The sequence below is a fragment of the Elephas maximus genome, chromosome 17 (genome assembly GCF_024166365.1).
Source record: "Elephas maximus indicus isolate mEleMax1 chromosome 17, mEleMax1 primary haplotype, whole genome shotgun sequence".
NCBI lineage: Eukaryota > Metazoa > Chordata > Mammalia > Proboscidea > Elephantidae > Elephas > Elephas maximus.
The window spans coordinates 38,942,779-38,969,904 of NC_064835.1; positions in this window are offsets into that span (position 1 = coordinate 38,942,779).

Below are 27,126 nucleotides of genomic sequence, written 5' to 3' on the forward strand. Positions count from 1 at the left end.
AATGTGGCTACTGCCCAAGCTGGTTCCTTCTCCCTGGGGTGCAGACAGGTGTGCAGCAGGGATACTGGGACATTTAGGTCTGCACCCTGCTCCCCATTTCTGACATTAAGAGCACTGGAAGAAATTTGGTTTTCTCAGCAGGAAGATGGGTGTACTGAGGCGTTTTCACCAAGGATGCAAAGCATATTGGCCACAATTAGGGCATTCGGAAACTCTGCCCAGACAAGATGCAGTGGGGCCCTGACAATTGCTGTGATTACAGTCTAAGCAGAGATATATTCAGACCTGGTTTCAAGGAGGCGGCAACTTGCTGAAGTCACTGGAAATCTTTGCAGTGGGGAGACCATTGAAAGGTACCTGTGGGTTTCTGGCTTCTCCTTGTCTCGGCACAGCCTGCCTTTCTTCAGGCATGGTGGTTTGCGCAGACAGGATTTTTTGCTGTGATGTACCTCAGGATTCTACCCTGCTGAACACTTTCTCCAAAACTGTCTGCAGGCCCTCCCCAAGGCATCTTACGAGTATTGCAATTTGCCACCACTTAACTTGCAGGCTCTGTGATAAGACAGGTCTAGGCATTACAGAAGTAACTGGACAGACCCGCTGACACACTACTTCTGCCCCAGGGTGCCCTCCAAAGACTCCACATGCTTGTCCAGCTCCAGGTGTGTGCACAGCCTGTGGTCTGTGGGTTCAGGCCTCAGGTGAGAGCATCCCTTCCTCCCCTTCTGCTGCACCCCTGACACTCTCCTGTGCCTACTGGGGGGCAGGTACTGACATGTACCGAGCTGACGCTTGCCAGAGCCCTGCCAGGTGGGCATTGTCACCCTGGATTTTAATAAATTGAAACTGAAGTTGAAAGATCTGGAGCAACTTGTTAACAGCCACACAACCAATGAAAGTTAGCATTCTAACCCAGATCTGTCTACTGTAAAATTCACACACTTTCTATTAAGCAGCTATGCCTACAATCTATTGGCAACAAGCTATTTAGATACAACTGAACTCCACCTGTCTATGAAACCAAGCCTTTTGCTGTCAAAGAAGGAAAACAATTGATTGCTTCCCTTTGTACAAGCAACAGTCAGCCAGCCTTACAAGAAAAGTAGAAAATATACCATGGTATCATCAACTGACAATTATGAAGTTCCCACTTACTATGAAGTCCTTTTTACAAGGCTGAGACTGTGAAGAGTATGATTTGGGCATGTCTGTAAAGGACACACAATATATTTGAAGGAACCAGTTAAAAATGAATATATTTGTGAATATACTTAAAAGATAACAGGACTTATACATACCAAATATCAAGGTCAAATTCTACAGAGCCAATAGTTGTAAACATTTTACTCACAAGCAAATTGATCTGTGAGTCCTTCAACAATGCTGAAATCCTACAGAAGGCAGAAGAGCTTCAGCAGTGGCAGAATCTGCTAGAGAACAGTGCTGGTGTAACGTGGTGGAAGGAATCAGATCGGCATGGAAATGAGACCCACGGCCAAGGAGCAACACAACAGCACGTGCCTGACACAGAGACATCATTCAGGGAGCCTGGGAGAGGACTGGGGGCAGGGAGACAGAGCAGTGATATTGAGACATTCTCTACTCCTGCTGGGGAAAGTTCCTTTCTTTTTGAGCAGGGGAGTGATGTGAACAAGGGGAGTTAATTTATAGAGATCAGTCTGAGTGAAATACACAGGAGGGGTAGGGGCATTAGTGGGCCATTACCCAGGTGTGAGGGATTCTGGAACCCAGTGGTGACAGTAGAAACAGAAAAGAGGGGGACTGTGTATGGAACACAGAAGAATTAGCAGGACATGGTGACAGAAGGCATAATGTAAATAACCAACAAAACCAAACGAAACCTGTTGCCGTCAAGGTGATTCCAACTCATAGTGACCTATATAACAGGCATCATTTATTCACCCTCTGTGGGAGAAGGCTTTTCAACATATCACATTTAATCCCTACTCTTATCCTCTAAGAAAGGTACCATTATGCCTTTTTGAAAGGTGAAGAAATTGAGATTCAGAGAGGTTGTGTAAATTATCCAAGCTTATACAGCTAGTTACTTACAAAACCAAAATTCAAAGCCAGTTTTTTTTCTGTTTCCCCAGTGGGTGCTTATAACTAATGCTTCCCTACAGAGCACTATCATTTTATTGAATACTAACATGCCAGGTAGTATTATTTGCCTTAGATATTCTGTATTATCTTCTCAACAACCCAGAGAAGTAGGCATTGTTATCCTCATTGTACAGATGGAGAAACTGAGTCTAGAAGAGTATAAGTAACATTACCAGAGTAACAGAGTGGTGGGGGAGTGGAGTCAGATGTGAAGTCAGAGCTGCCTTGGCTCCAGTGATGTTAACCACAGGAGAAGGAGGGGTACAGGAAGCCTAGGAAAAGGCCAAGCTCTTGCAGTGTGCATTTGTACAGCTGCACTAAACAGGCATTTCCTGAGCACCAAGTATGCACTAAGTGTGTGAACGGGCTCTGAGGATGCTGGGTGCAGGCACCCACCACCTCAGTCCTGCTCTCAGGTTTGGTGGACAGGCAAGCTACCTCTCACTGAGCATACAGCTGAGATGCGTCCAGTTAATCTCACCTGACAGAGATTAACCTTTATTGGACCCTGCACAGTGCCAGGAACTTAGTGTTATTTAGTTCTCATTGTATCGGTACTGCTATCCCCATTTTACAGATGAAGAAACAGACCAGGTGATACAAATTCCCAAGTCCCTTCCCCAAGGCTAATAAGTGGCAGAGAAATCTAGGTCTTTCTCACCCAAAATGTATGTTCTTTTACTATTTCCTGTCAAGTATATTTTTCCTTTAAAACATCACATTTACTCTGCCAACAGTTTTCCTAATACACACACATACATATACCCTGCATGCCTTAATTAAATTCACATTTAACAAACATCAGTGTATATCAAGAAATCATTTATTTTTTTAAATTTCTGTCTAATAAAATCATTCTTAAGGAAACCCATAAATATGCATTTTCACTGATCAATTCTTCTAGGTCTATTATATGATTAAAACATATGTCTCTTTTATTTAAAAAAGTAGAAGAAAAATGTATAAATGCCTATTTAATCAATAGAAGTCACCAACTCCGAAAAGAGATATTATGGTCTACTGGGTCTATTTAAACACCTTAAAAATACAAATAAAAATAAAACTGCTTCAATGCATATTTACTAGGGGGACTGTTCTCTTCTCTGGAGTAAATAATATGCAATTTTACACTGTCTATGAATCTTTTTTTCTTCCTCTAAAGCGAACAAAACCATCAAAACTGTATTTAAATAGCAATAAGTTAGGAAACAACCAACCGAAACCAGGCAATCATGCAATAAGGTTGATTGTCACATTCACTTCTGCCTACAAGTTTTTTCTCTGGATCAGAGACGGTTGTGAGGCAAACCTCTATTGAATGAAGTGACTGGCTTCTTAGAGCTTGAGGGAAATGGGGAGAGGCTATCGTTGGCTGCCCTTCACCGTGGGTCTGGGAAAAGAGAGGGGAGAGCTGCATCCCTGGCATCCAAGATTTGGGGTGACGTCCTGGCTCTGCCTGACCTCACGCAAGTCACGTTAGGACTCCTCTGATCATTGTTTTTTCTTGTTTATACAAAACCCAAAACCCAAATCCATTGTTTTCGAGTGGATTCCACACATAGCAACCCTATAGGACAGAGTAGAACTGCCCCATATTGTTTCCAAGGAGCAGCTGGTGGATTTGAACTGTCGACCTTTTGGTTAGGAGACAAGTTCTTAACCACTGATCACCAGGGCTCCTGTTTATAAAAAAAGAACTATATTAATGAAGAGATTGTGTTTTGGCACTCTGTATATTCATTCATTCATGAAATAAATATTCATTCTCTGCCTCCCCTGGGCCAGGGGCATACCTACTATGTGTAATGCACAGCAGATGTAATATAAAGCAAGATAAAAAGGCTGTTTTCACACACCTAAAATTTACAGTGCTGTAGTGGAGTCCCTGGATGGGGCAAATGGTTAATACCCTGGGCTGCAAACTGAAAAGTTTGTGTTTGGAGTCAGGACCACCCAGAGGCACCTCAGAAGTAAGGCCTCGTGATTTACTTCCCAAAAATCAGCCATTGAAAACCTTACCGACCACAGTTCTACTCGGACACACATGGGGTTGCCATGAGCTGGAGTTGACTTTAAGGCATTGGTTTTTTCAGGGAAACACATTAAACCATTACTTGTATAACTAATTATATTTCTGATAAATGCTACAGGTTGATAGGCAAGCACCAAACAAAGATAACACCTCTAGTAGGTGGCAGGGCTGGAGAGTGTGAGGAAAGTGTGGACTGCATGGGCCGATTTTCAGCTGGGATCCTAGTAGGGGTTAGCCAGGAGGACAGAAGGCTCAGGTGTTCCTGGTAGAAAGGACAGCACGCACAAAAGCCCAAGGCAGGACCCTGACTCGTGCAGACAGTGAAGGCTCTTTAGTGCAATTCACATTCACCAACCTTTTGCTGAAATCAGCTCCATGGCATCCGGATGGTGATGCACTCAAAGCCTGACCCAGGGGAAAAGAGTGATGAAATTTTAGATATGGTAATGATTTTTTTCCTGAAAAGTATAAAAAGGGAAAGATAATAAAATACTACAGATTAAAATGCAGCTCTGTCATTCAGCTCTAAATATTCCAGAATGAACTGGAACCTCCCAGGCTGTGATTCCCTGAGAAGTTAAAGACTCTGGAAGGCACAGTAACTCTGTTCAACCACCAGTAACTCTGTTCAACCACAGAGATGCCATTTTGTTCATAGGACCATCATTAACAAATGGCTGGCTTATGACTGGGAGAGGAAACCTTTCTCCTGCAGTCCCAGAGACTTTCTCACAATAGACATGTCAGCTCAGACCTGAATCCATCCGTGATACTTCTCCAAACTTTTAATACACTCACTAAATACCTTGGTTGTGCCATGACAGTCTTAGTAGTAAATACCACCTATGAAAGTCTCAGTATGTGCCAGCTTCCCTACTAGGTGGTAAGTATGTGTTCTGTCTACTCTTTACACCAATCCTGCCAAGTGTGAATTGTGACCCAGTAAATGAGGCCCAGGTGGCAAAATGACTTCCCCAAGGCCACACAGGTAGTCGGTAGAGCTAAGCTTCACACTCTGAGTAAAAGACTGAATTCAAGGTTCCTTGAGGCTCTGTGGTGCATCTACATGAAGCCATTACGAGGATTTATGGCAGGGATCCCAGGGTGATACTTTTTTTTTTTACATTTTAATTAAAGTAATATATTATATGGTTTATCAAGTTACTAGTACTAAAGGGTCAAAATGGAAAACAGCACACCAAATCCCACTCCTCAGAAGCAGCCACTTCCACCTCTTTTAGCTGTTTCTTTGGATATTTACTTCCTTACTTTTTTTTTTTAAGGGCTTATTCTGCTATTTCTTGATTTAACTTTTTAAAATTATCTACTAATTGATTCCTGCTACAGAAAATGAGGATTTAGCCCTGTTTACCACCAAGCCTCACACTTCTTCTCCCTACATTATCCCAATATTCATAAACCCATTACCCATTGCCATTGAGTTGATTCCGACTCATAGCGACCCTGTAGGACAGAGTAGAACTGCCCAATAGGGTTTCCAAGGAGCGCCTGGTGGATTGGAACTGCCAGCCTTTTGGTGAGCAGCCGTAGCTCTTTACCACTGAGCCACCAGGGTTTCCCCAATATTCATAGATATCACTTTTTTTTATATCAATATTCAGTGTCGGCATGGCTATGATTACTTAAATATCATATTTCTTGTGCAACTTTTGCTTTTCCTGGAGATAGTTTGCCTGTTTGTTTCATTTGCTTAATTTTCTATAGACCTATCATTAAATCTCCCTAGACTTCCTGTGAAACTGTAAATTCCTCTCAATAGAGTTGGATAAATCTCGTACTCTATCAGCATCAATTTTTAAAGAGCCTTTCCTCCTAGAGCCTCTAAGCCCCCCATGTCCCCACCCTATTGCCCTGCTTCTCTGCTGTCATCTGGCCTTCCCTTTACAGAGACCATAGAATCCCGTGTCTCTCCCTTGTTTCCTGGGCCCTAGGATTTCCTCTTTCTTGGGGTCTCCCCTGTTTCAATGCAACATGTCTTTTAATAGTTGACTGAAAAAGCATACATAGATGGTAATTTTGAGAGGGCCTTGCATATTTGAAAATGACTTTATGCTAACCTCATTCTTGACTTATGTATAGTTAGTTCAGCTGCATATAGAATTCTAGGTTGAAAATAAATATTCCCTCCACATTTTGAAGCTATTTTTCCATTTTCTTCTAAGTTTAAACATTGCTGTTGAAAAGTCTGATGCATGCTAATTTGTGTTTCTCTGTATGTGATATGGCCTTATTTTATCTCAGTAAACATTAAGAATATTCTCGTTATCCATGGTTTCTCTAAAATTCATAATGATGTTTCTTAATGTAGATCTGTTTTCTTTCTTTTAACCTGAGCAATTATGTCCTTCAATTCTGGGAATTTATTTTTTTATTATGACCTTGAAATTTTTCTCCCCTCTATTTGATTTACTTGCTGTTTCTGGAATTCCCATTATAGACGTTATACTCTAATTTACTTGTATTTTCTCTTCTACTCCCCACCCCCCCCCCATTCTTTACTTCCTGGGATATGTCCTTGATTTTAATTTCTAATTCTCCTACTGATTTTTAAAAATTACTACTTTCAGATTATTAAATTTCAAGCAGTTCTTCCTTGATGCTTGATTTGTTATGGCGCCCTATTCTTGCTCCGTGGTTGCAATACCTACTCATATCTCTCTGAAAATATTAATTACAGGCTTTTTGAAGTTTCCATTTGCTGACAGTACAATCTGTTTTCTCCCAGTTTTTTTGTTTGTTTTTATCCCGCTTATTTGTTTTGGTTTTTGCCATTCATGCAGGAAAGGTGTCTCAAATGTCTGATGATCTATGGTCATCCTTCTAGAATAAGAGTAAATCAATTAAAGACTGATTGAAATCTCTGTGTTCAACAATGGGCTTTAACTACTGGTAGACCCTTTAAGAAGAACATGGCATCAGGAATGGAGAAAGACTCACTAACAACCTGTGATATTCAGATGACACAGCCTTGCTTGCTGAAAGTTAAGAGGACTTGAAGCACTTACTTACTAATGAAGATCAAAGACTATAGCCTTCAGTTGGATTACACCTCAATGATAAAAAAAAAAAAAAGAAAGAAAGAAAAATCCTCACAGCTGTACCAATAAGCAACATCATGATAAATGGAGAAAATACAAAATTGTCAAGGATTTCATTTTACTTGGGTCCATATTCAACATCCCTGGAAGCAACGGTCAAGAAATCAAACAACATATTGCATTGGGCAAATCTGCTGTAAAAGTGTTAAAAAGTGTTAAAGGCAAAGATGTCACTTTGAGGATGAAGGTGTGCCTGACCCAAACCATGGTATTTTTAATCACTGCATATGCAAGGGAAAGCTGGGCAATGAATAAGAAAGACCAAAAAAGAATTGACACCTTTAAATTACGGTGTTAGTAAAGAATATTGAATATACCTTGGACTTCCAGAAGAATAAACAAATCTGTCTTGGAAGAAGTACAGCCAGAATGCTCCTTAGAAGCAAGGATGGTGAGACTTTGTCTCGTATACTTTGGACATTGTCTTAGTTGTCTCGTGCTGCTGTAACAGAAATACCACAAGTGGATGGTTTTAACAAAGAGAAATTTTATTCTCTCAGTTTCTTCTTGTTGTTGTTAGGTGCCATAGAGTCCATTCTGACTTATAGTCACACTATAGGATAGAGTGGAACTACCCTATAGGGTTTCCAAGGAGTGGCTGGTGGATTTGAACCATCAACCTTTTGGTTAGCAGCCAAGCTCTTAACCACTATGCCACCAGAGCTCCCTCTCAGAGTTTAGGAGGCTAGAAGGCTGAATTCAGGGTGCCAGCTCCAAGGGAAGGCTTTTTCTCTCTATGGGCTCTGGAGGAAGGTCCTTGTGTCATAAATCTTCCCCTAGTCTAGGAGTTTCTCAGAGCAGGGACCCCAGGTCCAAAGGATGTGCTCTGCTCCTAGCTCGGTTTTCCTGGTGGTAGGAGGTCTCCTTGGCTCTTTGATCCCTTCTCTCTTTTATATCTCAAAAGAGATTTACTCAAGACACAACCCAATCTTATAGATTGAGTCCTGCCTCATTAACATAACCACCTCTAATCCTGCTCATTAACACCGTAGAGGTAGAATTTATAACACATAGGAAAATCACATCAGATCACAAAATGGTGTACAATCACACAACACTGGAATCATGGCCTAACCAAGTTGATATGCACTTTGGGGGGGACTCAGTTCAATCCACAACAGACATGTTATCAGAAGGGACCAGTCCCTGGAGAAAGAGATCATGCCTGGTATCATAGAGGGTCAGCGAAAAAGGAAAACCTTCAATGAGATGGATTGACACAGGGGCTGCAACGATGAGTTCAAGCATAGAACGATTGTGAGGATGGTGCAGGACCAGGCACAATATTTCATTCTATTGTGCATAGGGCCACTATGAGTAGGAATCAACTTGAAGGCACCTAACTGCAATGACAACAGACCGTTTAAATATTATCAGGTAAGAATCTGGCCATTTTCTTGGGACCCTTTTCCCCAAATGTCAATATATGTGTTTTTTTCAATATTTGTGGTAACTTTCTCTCCAAAGAGGAGTCCTCCACTCTCCTGCTGGGGTGGGGGATGCGGGTGTTCTGTCGTCTGGAAGAAGGGTCCAGTGGATTTCCAAATCCAAGATGGAGACTTTCCCTCAATCTGTTTTCAGAATGGTGCCTCAACTCTCTACCTTCTCAAGCCTGGAATGGTTGAGGCCAGAGTCTTTCTTCTTCAGTTCCTTCAAAAAATAAATAAACTTTCCATTTCATGCTGGAGCAGAAGGTTCTGGGTTTGCAGGGGGTGGTGCCTGAATGTTCTTATACAGACTTTCAACCCACCCTTTTGTTTTTAGCCCCGCACCCACTGCTGCCTTCCAAGGTAGCCTGCACCTCTCACTCCTTAGCTGGTCCTGGGCTCAGCGGTATAAATCTGCTTAATCCTATTTACCATACCTCTCTGCAGGCCCATATGTTTCAGCTCTCTTTACTCTACTAAATCAGTTACAACTCATCCATCTTCCACCCAATTTTTTTCCTCATCCAGTTTGTTTGTCCTTGGGGTTTATACCTTTTTAATCATTTCATTTTTATGGGGTTTGAGAAGGCACTGAAGGTCAGCCCTCCATGATCAACTGCACACAATTTCATGAACAGAGTGGCCATAAAGTGGGAAAGATTACAAACCTAATTGTGAAAACACCTGGAAGGAATACCAGGATATGTCTCTAATATGAAGTTAAAGTCATGCACAAACTGGACTCAAGTAAAACATAAGCTACTGCAGCTGATGGAAACAGCCACTCCTCCTCAGTGCCATTCTACAGAAGAAATGAAGAATTAGTACAATGATTTCTTTCACATCCCTATGAATAACATTGAAGGAGGAATTAATTAGTCCCACTTTCTGGACACGGAGCCCTGGTGGCACAGTGGTTAAGAGCTCAGGTTGCTAACCAACAGGTCAGCAGTTCGAATCCACCAGCCACTCCTTGGAAACCCTATCGGGCAGTTCTACTCTGCCCTATAGGGTCAATATGAGTCAGAATAGACTTGATGGCAACAGTTTTGGTTTGAGATAGAGAAATCGAGATTAAAAAAATAAGCCCCGAGTGATTAACAATCGAAGGAAGAAACCAGGACTAGAACACACATATCCTAACAACGAGGATATTCTCCTCATCCTATCCCCAAAATGAGTGGCCCTTATTATCATTATTAATCACATAAGCTTTACCTTACTTCATACACAGCCCAGAAACTGACTAGATTTGCTCAAGCAAATACAATATTCAAAGTCACCACACATGAAGCCTTCTCTCAGCTGTTTGATCAAATTTTAGCTAAATGTTAAAGAAAATGGCACCAGGTTTTTACCTTTGTATATGTTTTTATTTCCAGAACTGCTCTCAACCAAGAGATGAAGCATCCTGTCTAGTGGGGGTAAAGTAGTTACTCCTTTTCTGAGGTGAAGCACAGGAAAGAAAAATGATGCCACCCATGTAGAGGGAAAAAGTGTGACCAGGCAGCCCCCTCCAGACTCCTGCCTGAGCACCGTCCTCTTCTCTGAGATTTGGTCTCCCCTGCCTCTCTTCCAATTCCTTCTGCTTTCCCCCTCCCACTTCCTGTCCTCGTTCCTTCTCAGTGTGGAGAGGTCTCTCTCTCCCTGTACCCTTCCCTTTCTCTGAATGAAAAGGCTACTCTTCTCTCTTTGACATCTTGTTTGGCTGTGAATACTCATCTATTGATTTGCATTTGGTGGAAAAAAAGGGAAAGGGGGGCCGAAGAAAAACGGAAACACAGTCACACATTCTCTGACTTCGTGGCTACCAAAAAGACATGTTCAAGCAACTGCCGAGAATTTTAACTGCATCTCTTTCTGCCATCTAACCCCTCCGGCCTCCATCACACCAGCTGCTGTGGCCCCGCCCAGTCTCAGGCTCACTGGCATTTGGGGGGCATCCACACAGAGACAGCATCTCAGACCCCCACCCCTCCTCCACATACGTGCTCATACATTGCTGACACTGACCCTTTGTGTAAGACTCAAGACCAAAATAAGTTTTCTTGCAGGATAGGAACCCAAGAGAGGCATTTGTTCCCAATGGCTGGCCCCAGAGGCTGTGTGATAATGGCTGCAGCAGTGAGCTAGCAGCTCTTACCAGTTTTAAAAATAAAGCTCAAGCAATTAAAAAGCATATAGCTAGTTATTATGCTAGGTAAGTTACAATCCAGCTTCTGATATTTCCTAGCAGTGAGACACCTAATTCCACATCTATTTCTTTCCGAAGACCAGCACTTAGTAAAGCACAGGGAAGGCCACGGTTCTTGAAAGGATGACACTGGATCCATTCCAAAGCTGCCCAGATATACTGCAGGATGGGCTTTTCCTTGTCCCCAGCATATTTTGGGCCTGGATCTAATCCTCTATCTGACAAATGGAGCCTCAGAACTTAAGAAGCTATTACTTCCACTCAATATGCATCTTTCTACTTAGAAAATTAAGTCAGCATCTAATCAAGGTCCAGTCTGGCTTATTTTCAAGCAACCATTCCTGAGCACGCCTTGAGCACAGAGACCCCCAGTCCACACAGAATCACAAGTCACTACAGAGGGCAACTCACCCTTCAGTCAAACAGCACATGCTGAAGCACCTGGCTATCTGGAAGCAGCCGTAAAAATGTACCACATTGTTATTGTTGTAGCTAATATTAAATTTTCCAGGCCTGACCAGATCGGGGTGTTTTACTAAGAATGAACATAGTATTAGCCAAAAATATTCGGGTCATTTCAATGAAATTGTCCAGCACAGTATTTCCAAAACTCCCTGCTTTGGTTCAGTCCACATGCACACCTTTTAAAATAAAAACCCTGGACCAAGTGGTAATGACAGGGAAAAAACAAACTCCAGCTACATCTATTTGGACTGGAAGCTGTGGTGAGCTGAAGATTGAAATGAATCTGATTTCCCTCCTCAGTGGAGGCAGACTCCCTTTACACTTAGACGGAGAGGACTGCCTGCAAAATTAGATTCTTCAAGCTTCACTAGGTACCTGTGTTTGACACACTTGCTTCTGCTTTCAATATTTCCTTGAAGGATGTAAGAGCCTCTGAGGCCTCCAAAGTTCAGTTAAAAGAAAGCCCCACGAGTTAGGATGTTAACCTGAAGATGCCCTGGCTCAGAAGTCTATACTAGTGAACGACAGGTCTCATGAGAGGAAGTAGGAATAAAGCGTTCTTGCCTTTTTGCTGAGGGCATGCTGTGCACTCCCTGGAATGAACAATTCTCCCCAAAATCTTTGTCTGGCATGGAACACAGAAGCTGGTATACAGTGAGGAATGAGTGTCTGAGGAGAAGGTTACCTAGACCTAGACTTTGTTCTGGCAGAGCTGGGAGCAGAGTTCTGAGTGGGGTCGTCTTCCTTTTGTTAGCATTAACATAAATTGTGTGAGGCACTCTTTACTCCCACCCCTCCCCATCCCTGCCCCCACAAAGGCTTTGAATTTGCCAGAAAAATTGGGTTCTAGCCATAGTAACCCTGGACCAAGGAGGATGATTAAGGCAACCAATTTCAATGACCCTCAACCTCCTTTCCAGATGAATCTCTTATTGCCTGGCATTACTATTTCCAAAGACTGCTTAACCACATATATTCTTATCAGAAATGCGTGACTTGAGAAAATAACTTCAAGAATATTGTGGCAAAACACTGAAACAGGAGGTCAGGAATCAGTTGTTGCCACCTAATCCACACACACAAACATGGCCTCTGCACTAAGGAACTCACCAACTGTCATCACGACAGCCCTTCGGGAGCCACTGGCCAGCACAGCTCAGCCCTGGAAGGTTCTAAAATCCCATGTAGGCTGCCCTTTCCCTACCCCCAACCTGGTCAGTTTAAGGTAAGACCTGCTGGTGAAGCCTTTCCCAAGGACTGCTCTGCCAGGGGCTAGGAGTGAAGGTTCGAAGTGGTTCACAGCAGTGGGCACAGGGTTGACCAAAGGGCCCCTCTGCCACTGTGTCTCCAGGCCGTGGTCATTGGGCTACCACCCAGAGCATCATGCCTTGTGACTTCAGTGCTCTGGTCCCTGACAGAAAGAAGGAATGTTCCCTCATCAAAGCTCTAGTGACCTCTCTACCCACCTCCCAGGAAGGAGACCCGTGACCCCATCCACAGCTCCCACTCTGGTCTTTCAGAATGTTGCGAGCCAGGTCTGCCCCTCAGACACGTTTCCACGCCTGGAAGTATTTTTCAGTGGAGTAGGTTGCTGGCATTTAAACATCTGCTCATTCCATATCAACATCCATACTTTCAGTTTCTCTTGAAAAATCAGAAGATGGGTCCATCTGATTCTTCTTTCTGAGTAAAAATCAGCTGAAGCTCCAGCTGGCCCTTCAGTGAGGGAAAGCCACCTCTGATTTGCTGCAGTCTCAGAGGGCTAGAAACACCTGCCGGCCTGGAGGCTTGGGCCTGGCCTGCTCCTAACCTGCGAACCTGTAGGGCCTTGCTCCTTCTCTCGCCCTGTCCCCCTCCATAATTATCATCAGCTAAAACAAAAAATCAGAGAAGGTCTATATCATGACACAAGAAAACACCACCAGAGCTTGGAAATTATCAAACTTTTGTCCCAAGTCAGATAAGCAGTAAAGAGCTCCTTCTGAAAAAGCTCAGTTCCCACCTGGGTATCGCAGAGTGCTGGCCGGGAAGCTTTCATTACGTGGCATGTTGCAGATAATACCGTCCTCACTGGAGGGCTGTTTTTATTCCAGGAAACGTGGGAAATGAGAGAGCAGAGGAAAGAAGTCACCCGAGCCTTCACAGGCACAAGTGATGACAGGCAGCGGCCCTGAGGGACCAGCTTCCACTGCCGGTCACCTGGAGGTCACCTGGGTTCCACAGAGCCAAGGGGAGGCCAAGGCCCCCAGAGGGGTTTGCTCAGGGACACCAAGACCATTTTCCAGGAAACAGATGCAAAATGATAGAGTGCAGTTCCTCAATGGCATAATCAAGTGGAACAGAGACCTAATTTAAAAAAAATAAGTAATAACAAAAAAATTTTTTTATTTCCCAAGATGCTTTGTTTCCTGCTTCTTAAGAAGAAAGTTTGGGGAGGGCCTCTCACATTCAAAGGAGGGCCTAAAAAACAGCCTCCACTGCCCAAAGGGAGGAAGAGAAAACACAGAGAGGAGGGGGAGTTAGAGGGAGTACAGCTAAGACCCTGGTTCCACAGGACACAGCCAGCAAGGCTGGGGTTAGTTCTGGCTTTGGGAGGATAAGCGCTTGAGAGCCAGCAGTCCTGCTGAAGCACAGCTGCATATGAAGGATGTCCGGAAGCAGAAAGCGCACCCCCCACCACCGTGGAGGTCAGGGAGCAGAAAGTATACCCCCCATGGAGGTCAGGGAGCAGGAAGTGCTCTCCCCGCCACCACCACCCCATGGAGATCAGGGAGCAGAAAGCGCACCTCTCCCCCATGGAGGTCAGAGAACAGAAACTGTATGTCTGCCCCTGGAGGTTAGGGAGCAAAAAGTGCACCCCTCCCCATGGCAGTCAGGGAGCAGGAAGTGCACCCCTCCCCCATGGAGGTCAGGGAGCAGAAAGTACAGCCCTCATGGACTCAGAGAGCAGAGCAGAACGTATACCCCGCCATGGAGGTCAGGGAGCAGGAAGTGCACCCCTCCCCCATGGAGGTCAGGGAGCAGAAAGTACAGCCCTCATGGACTCAGAGAGCAGAGCAGAACGTATACCCCGCCATGGAGGTCAGGGAGCAGGAAGTACACTGTACCCTCTGGTAGAGTTGAGGGAGTGGCCCAGGACAAGGAGCTAAAGTGAGTGGAGTTATGAGCATCCTTGACAATGAGGACGAGGAAGTATTATCTCGTTACTAATTTTGTGCAAGGTCTCTGCTCTCCTGAGTGAAAAGGAGCCACAAGAAAGTATCCTGCCTTGTGCTACTTTCTGGGAAAAAGCATCACAGCATGTGATGTCACCGACTGAACACCAGGACACAGGAATCCCAGGTTAGTTCTGTGACCACTCCTTTTGTTTCTTGTATCTGTGAGGCCAGGGCCTTCCCAGGACTCCTGCTCTTCTCCCCAGCCTCCCTCTGTCTTGAGCAGGTATTCAGTAAATATGCATGAATGCATGAATGAGCATCCCAGGCTCTGTACAAAATCACCTTTGTTGCATAGGCCACAAATCTCACTCTCAGAGGCAAAATGCAGATAGAGAAGAGACATTGGAATCAGAATCCTGGCTTTGCCATTTTCTGTGTCCCCTTGGACAAGCTCTTCCCCACCTCTGAATTCCTATTTCCTTATTGCATGAAACAGTATACTAATGTCCACCTGACTGAGTAGCTATGAAGAGTAAATGGGAGAAAGTCAGTAAAGCACTTAGCCCAGTGCCCAGAGAGCAATTAAAGTGCACTGTTAACACTGCTAGTCAACCTGGCTTAATGATTTCTAGCAAGTCTCAGGCTGGGGCCTGACCCTGAAAATTCCCAGATGAAAATTTCCTGGCTCAAATTCCAGCTGGAAAACTATTCATCTAGCCCCTACAGTGAACTTGTGCAGTCCATTCCTTGGGCTTTCACTTCTAAATGAAAAAAAAAAAAAAAAAAAATTTTTTCACTTCTAGAAACTATCAAATTCTCCAGGCCCATCATGCGCATCAGAAATTTCCCCTCTGTGCTTTCAAGCCAAAAGGCGAGAATTCTAGCTCTCTTGCACTAACTTTAAATTCTAGAGTAAGCTACCTTTCCTCCTCTGTTTCTTGATTTGCCTTTTTCAACCTCATTCCAACCTGTGTCACCATGTTCATATCCTATTAGGTTCCTACAATATGTCCTAGGGCACTTTATTCTTAGCTCCAGCTTGTCTGGCTTTTCTTACTGCTCTATTACAGTCATTAAAAAAAAATCAGAAATATGGAAACTTACATTTGCTGTTGTTGTGAAGTGTCTTGGAGTCATTTCGGACTCATAGCAGCCCTGTGTACAACAGAAGAAAAGGCTACTCAGTCCTGCACCATCCTCACAATCATCGTTATGTTTGAGCCGATTGTTGTAGCCACTGTGTCAATCCATCTCGTTGAGGGTCTTCCTCTTTCTGGCTGACCCTCTACTTTACCAAGCATGATGTCCTTCTCCAGGGACTGGTCCCTCCTGATAACATGTCCAAAATAAATAAGATGAAGTCTCACCATCTTCACTTCTAAGGAGCATTATGGCAATTCCAAGACAGATTTATTTGTTCTTCTGGCAGTCCGTGGTACAGTCAATATTCTTTGCCAACACCATAATTCAAATGCATAAATTCTTTTTCAGTCTTCCTTATTTATTGTCCAGTTTTCACATGTATATGAGGAGATTGAAAATATCACAGTTTGGGTCAGTTGCACCTTAGTCCTCAAAGTGACTTTAAAGAGTTCTTTTTTAGCAGATTTGCCCAAGGCAATACATCCTTTGATTTCTTGAGTGCTGTTTCCATGGGTATTGGTTGTAGATTCAAGTCAAATGAAATCCTTGACAACTTCAATATTTTCTGTTTATCACGATGTTGCTTATTGGTCCAGTTGTGAGGATTTTTGTTTTCCTTATGTTAAGGTGTAATCCACACTTCAGTAATCTTTGATCTTCATCAGTAAGCACTTCAGGTCCTCCTCACTTTCATCAAGCAAGGTTGTATCATCTGCATAATGTAGATTGTTAATTAGCCTTCCTCCAATCCTCATGCTGTGTTCTTCTTCATATAGTCCAGCTTCTTGTGTTATTTGCTCAAAGCACAGATTGAATAAGTATGGTGAAAAGACACAACCCTGATATACACCTTTTCTGATTTTAAACTACGCAGTATCCCCTTGTTCTGTTCAAATGACTGCCTCTTGGTCTATGTACTAGTTCCTCATGAGCACAATTAAATGTTCTGGAATTCCCATTCTTCATAATGTTATCCATAATTTGTTATGATCCACACAGTCGAACAGTTTTGCATAATCAACAAAACACAGGTAAGCATCTTTCTGGTATTCTATGCTTTTAAAAAATGCTTTTAGCCAAGATCTATTTGACATTGGAAACCCTGGTGGCATAGTGGTTACGTGCTACAGCTGCTAACGAAGAGGTCGGCAATTCAAATCCTCCAGGTACTCCTTGGAAACTCTATGGTGCAGTTCTACTCTGACTTATAGCGTCACTATGAGTCGGAATTGACTCGACGGCAGTGGGTTTGGTTTTTGGTTTTATTTGACATCAGCAATGATATCCCTTGTTCCATGTCCTCTTCTGAATCTGATTTGAACTTTTGGAAGTTCCCTGTCGATGTGCTGCTGCAATTATTTTTGAATGATCTTCAGCAATATTTTACTTGTGTGTGATATTAATGTTGTTTAGTAATTTCCACGTTCCCTTGGATCACATTTTTTGGAATGGGCGTGTATGTGGATCTCTTCCAGTTGGTTGGCCAGGTAGCTGTCTTCCAAATTTCTTGGCATAGTCTGAAACTGATCAAACTTACATTGAACACACCACAAATAATTTTTGTCTCAGTCAAATGAGGATCACAGTTAAAATATATATTTAATAGGGGGATAAAATCAACTCAATGGCACCTACCAGCAACCACAGCAATAGGGGAATAGGCCATTTCATGGATAACTAAGAGTTTTATTCCCTCTTCCAAGGCTTATGTGAATAGCAAGATAGGCCAGTTACCAATACTGCAGCAAGGAATGGACAGTGAGCCTCAGGGTTAACCAAATAGACCTGGATTCAAACCTGGCTCTGACATGTAGTATCTTCAGGTGGGTTGCCTAGCCTCTGCCATCCTCAGTTTTCTCATCTGTAAAATGGGGGTAAGCAAAGTAACTATCTCATTGTACCATTATGAGGAGATTTATGAGTTAAGCACTGAACATACTGCCTGTCATATAGAAAGTACCCAATTAGTATTAGAGGTTCTCTGGTGGTACGGTTTGCACTTAGCTACTAACCTAAAGGTTGGTGGTTCAAACCCTGCCAGCAGCACCACAGAAGAAAGGCCTGGCAATCTGCTACCATAAAGATTACAAAAAAAAAAAACCCTATGAAACAGTTCTAAACTCTGTACAACCCTGAATCAGAATTGATTTGATGGCAATGGGTTTGGTTTTGGTTTATTACTATCACTATAAATATATTCAACCAGTATTTGCTGACCCTTGTGCTAGATGCTATACTAGGCACTTGAGATACATTGAAGAGCAAAACCAGACAGAGTTCCTGCCCCCCTGAGCTTAAAATCTAGTAGGAGTTCATTGGTATACCCTCTTAGTTAAAATGTCTATTTGGATGTTGTGTCCATTTTCAATTGCGTTGTTTTTCTTTTTAGTTTGTAGGAGTTCTTTATATATTTTGGATATTAAACACTTACCTGATATATGATTCCCCAATTTTTTTTCCCCCAGTCTGTAGGTTGTCTCTTCATTTTACTGATAAAGACCTTTGATACACAGAAGTTTTGGGAACTTTGTTTTGTTTTGTTTTTTGATAAGCTCACATTTGTCTTTTGTTGTTTGTGCTTTCAGTGTCATATCTAATAATCTGTTGTTGAGGACTAGGTCCTGAAGTATTATCCCTATGTTTCCTTCTAAGAGTTTTATGTTTTCAGTCACACATTTCGGTCTTTGATCCATTTTTGGGTTAGTTTTTTGTATATGGTGTTAGATAAGGGTCTAACTTCAGTCTTTTGCATGTAGAAATCCAGTTGTCCCAGCACAATTTATTAAAGAGGCTATTATTTCCCACATTGATGAATTTAGCACCCTCGTTGAAGATTAATTGGCCCTAGATGTGTGCATTTGATTCTGGGCTCTAGTTCTATTCCTTTGGCCATTGGCTGTTAGAGAAATGCAAATCAAAGCTACAGTGAGATATCACTCCATTCCTACTAGAATTGCTAAGATTAAAAAGTCCTAAAATAACAAACATTGATGAGGATGTGAAGAAATTAGAACCCTCATCCATTGCTGGTGGAAATGCAAAATGGTACAGCCACTGTGGAAAACAGTTTGGTGTTCCTCAAAACATTAAACAGAGCTACCATATGACCCAATAATACAACCCTCAGGTGTATATACCCAAGAGTCTTAAAAGCAGCCATGCAAACAGACACATGTACACCAATGTTCATTGCAGCACTATTCACAATAGCTGAAAGGTGGAAACAACCCAAATGCCCACCAACAGATGAATAGATAAACAAAGTGTGGTATATACATACAATGGAGTATTACTCAGCCACAAAAAGAAATGATGCATGCCACACACATGGATGAACTTTGAAAACATTGTGCTGAGTGAAACAAGTCAATCGCAAAAGGACAAATTTTATACAATTTTACTAACATGAAATACCTAGAATAGGCAAATGTATAGAGATTAGAGTTTGACAGTGGTTACCAGGGGCAGGTGCAACAGGGAAAGGGAGAATCATTGTTTGGATAGCATCAAATTTTTATTTATGAGGATGGAAAATTTGGAAACAGATATTGGTGATGGCTGCACAACATGACTGATGTAATTGATTTTATTGAACTGCACACTTGAAAAATGTTGAATTTGCAAATGTCATATTATATGTATGTTTTCAACAATAAAAAATCTAGTGGGAGGGAGAATCTTTGTTAAATAATCACCCACATAGATATAAATTATAACTGTAATAATTGCTTGGAATAGCTGTGCTTTGTATAAAGAGAGGATAAAGGGGAGTGTTGACCTAAGTAGGCAGTTCAGGGAAGCCTTCCCTGGGGAAGAGATATTTCATCTGAGACCTGAAGGATAAGCACAAGCTAATTAGGTGAGAGCAGAGAGAGGTGTCACAGACAGAGGAAAATACATGTGTGGGAGAAGACCATGGCACATTTATGGAATTGAAAGAAGGTCCAGGTGGCTGGAGCACAGGGAACAAATGGACAGTGGGCAAAGGTGACTGGAGGAGCAGGAGGCTGGAGCAGGCAGAGGCCTGCAGGCTCTGTCGAGCGGCTTTATCATCCTCAGAACAATGGAAGGTTATTTTAAGTTGAGGCCAGGGGTTGTGCATGATCACTCAACGCAGTGTGAAGAATGGATTGAAGTCAGCACACATGGGTGAGGCAAGAACAGTTAGAATGTACTGCAGTAGTTCAAAAAGAGCAGCTCTAGCTTTGTTGAAATATTAGATAATGGTGATGGCCATGGATATCACTGTATGAACTTAGAGGTCTTTAGGAGATACAATCCACAGGGTTTGATGAAGTTATTAACACCTTGGTCCTGGTTGTGTCCCACTGGGTTCAGATCCAGTATAAAAGAACAGCCCTCAATGCTTGTTTACTACTATTATTATTTTGGGGCACATGGAGTTGCAATTGCATATAAGACACCCAAATGGAGATGCCAAGTAAAGAACTAAATATGCAAATCTGTAGCTCACAGGACCGTTTTTGGCTAGTGTCTTGGTTATCTAGTGCTGCTGTAACAGAAATAACACAAGTGAATGGCTTAACAAACAGAAATTTATTCTCTCACAGTCCAGGAGGTTAGAAGTCCGAATTCAGGGCATCAGCTCCAGGAAAGGCTTTCTCAGTCAGCTCTGGACTAGGTGCTTCTCTATGCAAGAACCCCAGGTCCAATGGATTCACTCTACTCCTGGCACTGCTTTCTTCAGTGGTATGAGGTCCCCATCTCTCTGCTCGCTTCCCTTTCCTTTTATCTCTTGAGAGATAAATGTGGTGCAGGTCACACTCCAGGGAAACTCCCTTTTCATTGGATCAGGGATGTGACCTGGGTAAGGATGTTACATCCCACCCTAATCCTCATTAACATAATCTAATCTTGCCTATTAACCACAGGCAGAGATTAGAATTTATAACACAGGAAAATTACATCAATCACAAAATGGAGGACAACCACACAATACTCAGAATCATGGCCTAACCAAGTTGACATGTATTTTGGGGGGACATAATTCAATCCATAACAGCTAGAGATAAAAATGAATGAATTATCTTAGTGTAGGTAATAATTAGAGAGGTCATCTTTCCCTTTCCGTGGTCTTCCTCAGGTTCATGAAATAGAACCTTATGTCTTCTCAGGAAAAGTACTGGAGAAGTTGCTGTCTTTGGTTCATCTCTCACTGACCACCCCTGCCCCCCCACCACCCTGCAGAAATAAGATGGGATTATATCATTAGAGACATGACAACGATCAGACACATCTGGTCCTCGTTTCCCCATCAGGCAGGGTTAGTGCTGTCGCTGCTCACACACATGTGTTCTCTGCTCTTTCCCTCTCTCTGTTTACCTTTTCCCCCTTGAAAGGATTATCTATAGTCCCTATGTTTTCCTTTCTGCTTCTCCCCCCTCTACATGGTAAGCCCCATTAGGGGGTCCTATCTCTGCAAGGGGAGGCCTACAGCCTATAGCTGAATGATTGTTCTGCCCATGGCAAGTAAATAAGACCAATTAGGAGAAATGAAGGTGTTAAGTGCAAAGCTTGTTTGGGGCTTGACTCAAGACTGTAATTGCCAATTCAGCTTTACCAGTAATAAAGCTGCTACCTCGATGCCTGTTTGAATTCTATATTTCTCAGTTGGTTCAGAATTTGGTACAGAGTCAGAAATTATTATTTGTATCCTTTAGTCTCAACAGTAACTAAATCTACCACTGATGCCAACGAGGTAGTTTAGGGGAAAATACACAGGAGGAGGAATAAGAAAACCTAGAACTGAGCCTTACCAAACTCCCTCTAATGGCCTGGCTGAAGAAGGACTAGCCAGGGACATTGGTGGGGGTGAGACTTAGAGGCGTGCTACAGAATCTAAGAGAAGAGAGAATCTGAAGAAAGAGGGAGGGATCAGCAACGCTGAAGTTTACCAAGAAATTGCCTAAGATGTATACTAATATGTTTCTATTGGATAATTGTCAAGCAGATTATTAATGGTGTTTATCAAAGCTATTTTGTACCAAAAAAAAAAAAAAAGGCAGAAGCCAGGCTGCTATGGGTGGAGAGATGAGTGGAACATGAGGAAAAGGAGAAAGCAAATAAAAACACCTTCCTGCAGAATCTGGCTATGAAAAGGCAGAGAAAGTCAGGGTGGTAATTTATCTCACCAAATCCCAATCTAGATCTCTGTCTCAAGGAAACCCCAAGCTTAGATTTTGCAGCTAGTTTTGAAAAACTTCCCCCACCTCACATTCACTTTTAATCATTGATTCACAAGGAACGATACTCACAGGCATTTTTTTTTCCTTTCAGAACTGTCTTGTAACACAATCTCTTACATAAACGAACATCCCAATCTGATTGATTCATCTGACCACAAGGTCCAAACCAATGAGCCCTCTACCAGAAAATATGAATTGGGTCACAGTGTTCTCCTGGCAAGGATCGCTGAGAGTCATCCACTTCGCTCCCAAGGGTATTACAGCACCTGGTGGATTTCCTGTTATAGCACACATCACAAGGAGCAGTAATTATTTCTTTACCTGTTTGTAGCCACTCCCAATAGCAAGTTCCTCTAGAGCAGGGACTTAATCATCTTTATTTATCTCACATAGTAGTAACTCAATAAATAATTATAATATTACTGAGAAAAGGGAACCCTCCTGTCACCCCATGGTGCCATCTGTTGGCAGATTTGGATTTCAGTTTTGGACACAGACCACAGGAGACTAAGGAGACATGACAACTAAAACCAATGTGGTATCTGGACTAAACCCTGGAACAGAAAAAGGACGTTAGTGGAAAAACTGGCAAATTTTGAAATAAATCTGTGGTTTACTTGATAGTATTGTACCAATAATAATTTCTTATTTTTGACAAATGCACTGTTGTTAAATATTAACTTTAGGAGAAATTAAGGTATATGGAACTTTACGTCCACTCTGCAACTTTTCTGTAAATATAAAATTATTCCAAACTAAAATGTTTGTTGAAAACATAAAAGCAAATAAAAATTGGATGAGACAAACAGCTGAGACACTTGAACCGACATTTACCCTGCAGTGAATTCTTCCCCTCAATCTCCCCCCTCCTCCCCAAACACACACACACTCGCTCACTCACTTTGCTTATCACTATCAACAACCTGCTTCCTGGTCTCCTGAAATGGCCTTGACTTTGACCTCCTGATTTTTGGATGACAACAATAATCTACCTAGTGCCAGACTTCATGCAGCATTTACTCTGCCAATTCTGAACCCTGACCTGCCCTCAGGGCCCCCGCCCTGAGAGACAGAGCCCTGATTCCCTGTACCCAAGTCTCATTTCTTAAGTAGAGATATGTAATCTTCTCCTTCAAAGCAGCCCAGCACAAGGGTATGGGAAGGTGAGATGACATCCTAGACACTCTTCTGTGTCACTCCTTACCAAGTAAGTTGACCCTAGTGAGAAGGTATCATCTTTCTTCCTGTGGCTGTGGTTAGCTACGTGGAGTCTGCCCCCAACTCATGGCAACCACATGCACAAAGGAACAAAAATACCTTTCAGCCCTGCACCATGCCCATGATAGGTTGTGGATAAGACCATTGTGATCCACAGGGTTTTCACTGGCTGATTTTCAGAAGGAGATTGCCAAGCCTTTCTTACTAGTTTGTCTTAGTCTAGAAGCTCCACTGAAACCTGTTCAGCATCATAGCAACAAGCAAGACTCCACTGACAGATGGGTGATGGATGTGCACAAGGTACATTAGCCAGAAAATGAACCTGGGTCTCCTGCATGGAAGGCAAGAATCCCAATATAAGGAACCACCAATGCCCCCTAAGTCCACAAAAATCTGGTTTCCTTCAAACAAGATTATATGTTTGAACATGGGAATGGTTCTACTTGTATGATGTGGAAGGAATTTGATCATAACTTACTCCACTTAGGGGGCCTGGTGATGAAGTGGTTAAGAGCTCAGCTACTAACCAAAAGGTGGCAGTTTGAATCCACCAGCTGCTCCATGGAAGCCCTATGGGCCAGTTCTACTCCGTCCTATAGGGTTGTTATGAGTTGGAATGGACTCAACAGCAACCAATTTTTTTTTATTCCAATTAATTCTATCTTTAGTATTTTGTTCTCATGCCTCTGTAACAGCCACATGGCAATGAAGATTAAATGAAATGCTTCTAGCATTGTACCTTTCATATAAGTCGGTATAGAACTTCCATCAACCCACTGCTGTCAAGGCAATTTTGACTCATAGCAACTGTCTTAGACTGGGTTCTCTAGAGAACCAAAACCAGTAAAGCATATAAATATATATAGAGAGAGATTTATATTAAAGGAATGGCTCACGTGGTTGTAGAGGCTGAAATGTCCCAAGTCAGTCGGTCATGAGAGAAGCTTCTCCTGATTCACATAGCTGCAGGGGCTGGTGAACCCAAGATCAGCAGGTTGGAGAGCAGGCTGTGAAGATCAACGAATCCCAAGATTGGCAGGCAAGACCACAGGTAAGCCGCTAGCTCAAGTCACAAGAACCAGAGGTCAGACAAACAGGAACCAGCTGCAGGATCCAGAATGAACAAAAGTCAACCCCTCAGCCCTGCCAGAATGCCCACCCACACTCAATGAAGGCCACATGCCTGAGGAAACTCCCCCTCAACTAAGTGGTTACTCACAGCAGATTCCATCATGGGGGTGATCACACATCAAATCCCAGCAGAGAAGTGACCACAACATCACTTAACTGCCAAAACTCTGAGAATCATGGCCCAGCCAAGTTAATGCACAACCTTAACCATCACAGCTACAGTATAGGACAGAGTAGAATTCCCCCATAGGATTTCCAAGGCTGTAAATCTTTACAGAAGCAGATTGCCACATCTTTCTCCAGCAGAGTGGCTTGTGGATTCAAAGCACCGACCTTTTGGTTAGCAGCTGCATGCTTAACCACTGTACCACCAGGGCTCCTATAGATCTTCCATACCCCTATATAAATGAAGGTTGTCCAGAAAACTGAGTACAAAAGAAGAAAGATAACATCTGTAGCAAGGAACAAACAAGTCAATCATGGATGAAGGTAGAATCAGAAATCTTTGGGTGGTGCTGAGAAGTCATAAGATGGCTTGTGATATTCTGAGGCTACTAAGAGTGTGATTGTATTCTAATGCAAGTTTAGATAGCTTGGGAAACATGCCATAGCAAAATAATGGTAACAACAACAGCGATGACAATATTTAACATTTGCTTACCACTTACTACATGCTAGACACTATGCAAAGCACAGTGTGTTAAATCAGTTCACTCTCACAATGGCCCCAACAGCTGGTCCTACCATTACCCCTATTTAATAGACAAAGAAGTAGAGGATTAGAGAGGTTTAGTAACTTGCCCAAACTCTTATACAACTCACAAGAGACATAGCTAAAATATCTGAATGCAGATATTCTGTTTCCAGAGCCCATGTCCTTAGCCACTTCACTATGTTACATCCGAATGTTTAAACCTCAGCAGATAATCCAGTTCTAGAGTCTACAGAGACTCTAGAGAAGAGCGAGGAGCAGGGGTGCACTGAGAGCGTACCTCTGTGTGGATCACTGAGCTTACACACACACACTGTGGAGGAGGGATCCATGCTCTCTCTCTCTGGGGTCTTTAGGCACAGAGCCTTTGTTCCCCTCTGCTTGTCTGTGTTCTCCTGGGACCCTCATTCTCAGAAGACACCCTGAGAAGAATCCTTCCACCCAGCTTCATCAATATCTAGACTTATTCCCACATAGTCTGAATCAGTCCAGTTCAACATATTCACTGGGCCAGGTGATGCTACCCCAAATCCTTTTTGGAAATGTCTATTCATGATAAATAAATCATATAATGATACTAGTCAGGCAACATGCTAAGTATTTCGGTTACAAAGATGATAAGCCCTATTACCTGACAGCAAATCAATGGCACTAATTAACATTAATAGCTTAATTGATAATAATGGCTTAAAGCATTATCACATCTCGTTAAGATGTTATCATTTCCATACGGTCATTCAGTGCCTAAACCCAAAGGAATAACAAGTGATGTAAATTTCCACACCCTTGGTGGCAGCTTAGCATAGTGTAGATGGCAGGACAGGGGAAGGAAATTTTTACAATTCTACTATATTACAAATATATTTGAGCAAAGGAGTGTTTGGGAGTCTCCTCAAATCAGACTTGAATGAGGTCCTCTATATAATCGCTGGGTACTGAGAACTGAAACCAGTCATACGTTCATGGTAAAACACATAAACCTCAAACAAAGTCACTCAGAAACGTGTGAACGCTAGAAGGGATCCTCAACAACAGCACTTCTCAGATTGAAATGTGCATGCAAATCACTCCTGGATCTTGTCGAAATACACATTCTGATTCAGTTAGTCTGAGGGGGGATCCAAGAGTTTGCATTTCTAACAAGCTTCCAGGTGATGCTGATGCTGCTGGCTCTGGGACAACACTTAGAGAAGCAAGGCTCTAGAATCTTTTCTCCCACATCACCACCAGCGGCAACTGTGACTTAGATTGGATTCCTCCATTTATGGGGAACTTACCACTAGCTTTTTTTTTTTTTTTAATCAATCTTTGTACTGCTTACATTATTGGAGCATTCTTCCTTATATTAAGCTGAAATCTATTATTAAAAATTATTACTACCCATTAAACCTTGTTCTAGCCATTAGAGCCACAAGGAACAGGTTTAGTTCCTCTCTCAGGTAACATTGCTAGAGTGACCGTATTTCTCTGAGACCTAGATCCCCAAGTATCTAGGATGAGTAGGAGCTATAGAAATTAATTCCCTTGCTTCTTCTCTGAGAAAACACCAAACGGTGGGTGACACCACTGCAGCGAAAAGGCCTAGAGGCCCGGGACAGGGGATAAGATCTGTCAGCGGCTTCCGCGGAGGCTTCCTCAGTGGCCTGCAAGACTGCAGGCATAGTCTTGGCCCTATGCCCAAAAAGCTGCTGCTGATAGCCAGTACTGATGACTGCTACACCTGAGCCAGGGGCTGCACTGCCATGCTGGGCAACTTCGCCCAGGCTACCTTTGATGCCATCTCCAAGACCTACAGCTATCTCACCACCGACTTCTGGAAAGAGACCGTGTTCCCCAAGTCTCCCTACTGACCATCTTATAAAGACCCACCAGAGTCTCTGTGCAGAGGACCCAGGCTCCAGCTGTGGCCACCATATAGTGGTTTTTATACAAGAAAAATAAAAGTGAATGAAGCCTAAAAAAAAAAGAGAGAGAGAGAAATTAATTCCCTTAAGAAGGATAAATGCAGAATTTAAATAATACCCTCTGAATATTTCTGCTCTTTGTGGTAACCTGATGCTTCCCTGTATAAATATAAGCAAATCATAGACCACAGCCATGGTCCTCATCAGACTGGCTCAAACAGAAGTCAGCTCATCCTTTCCCAGGGCTCCATCACACCATCCCTTCTTGTCCTCCCCATCCATTGGCATGTGAG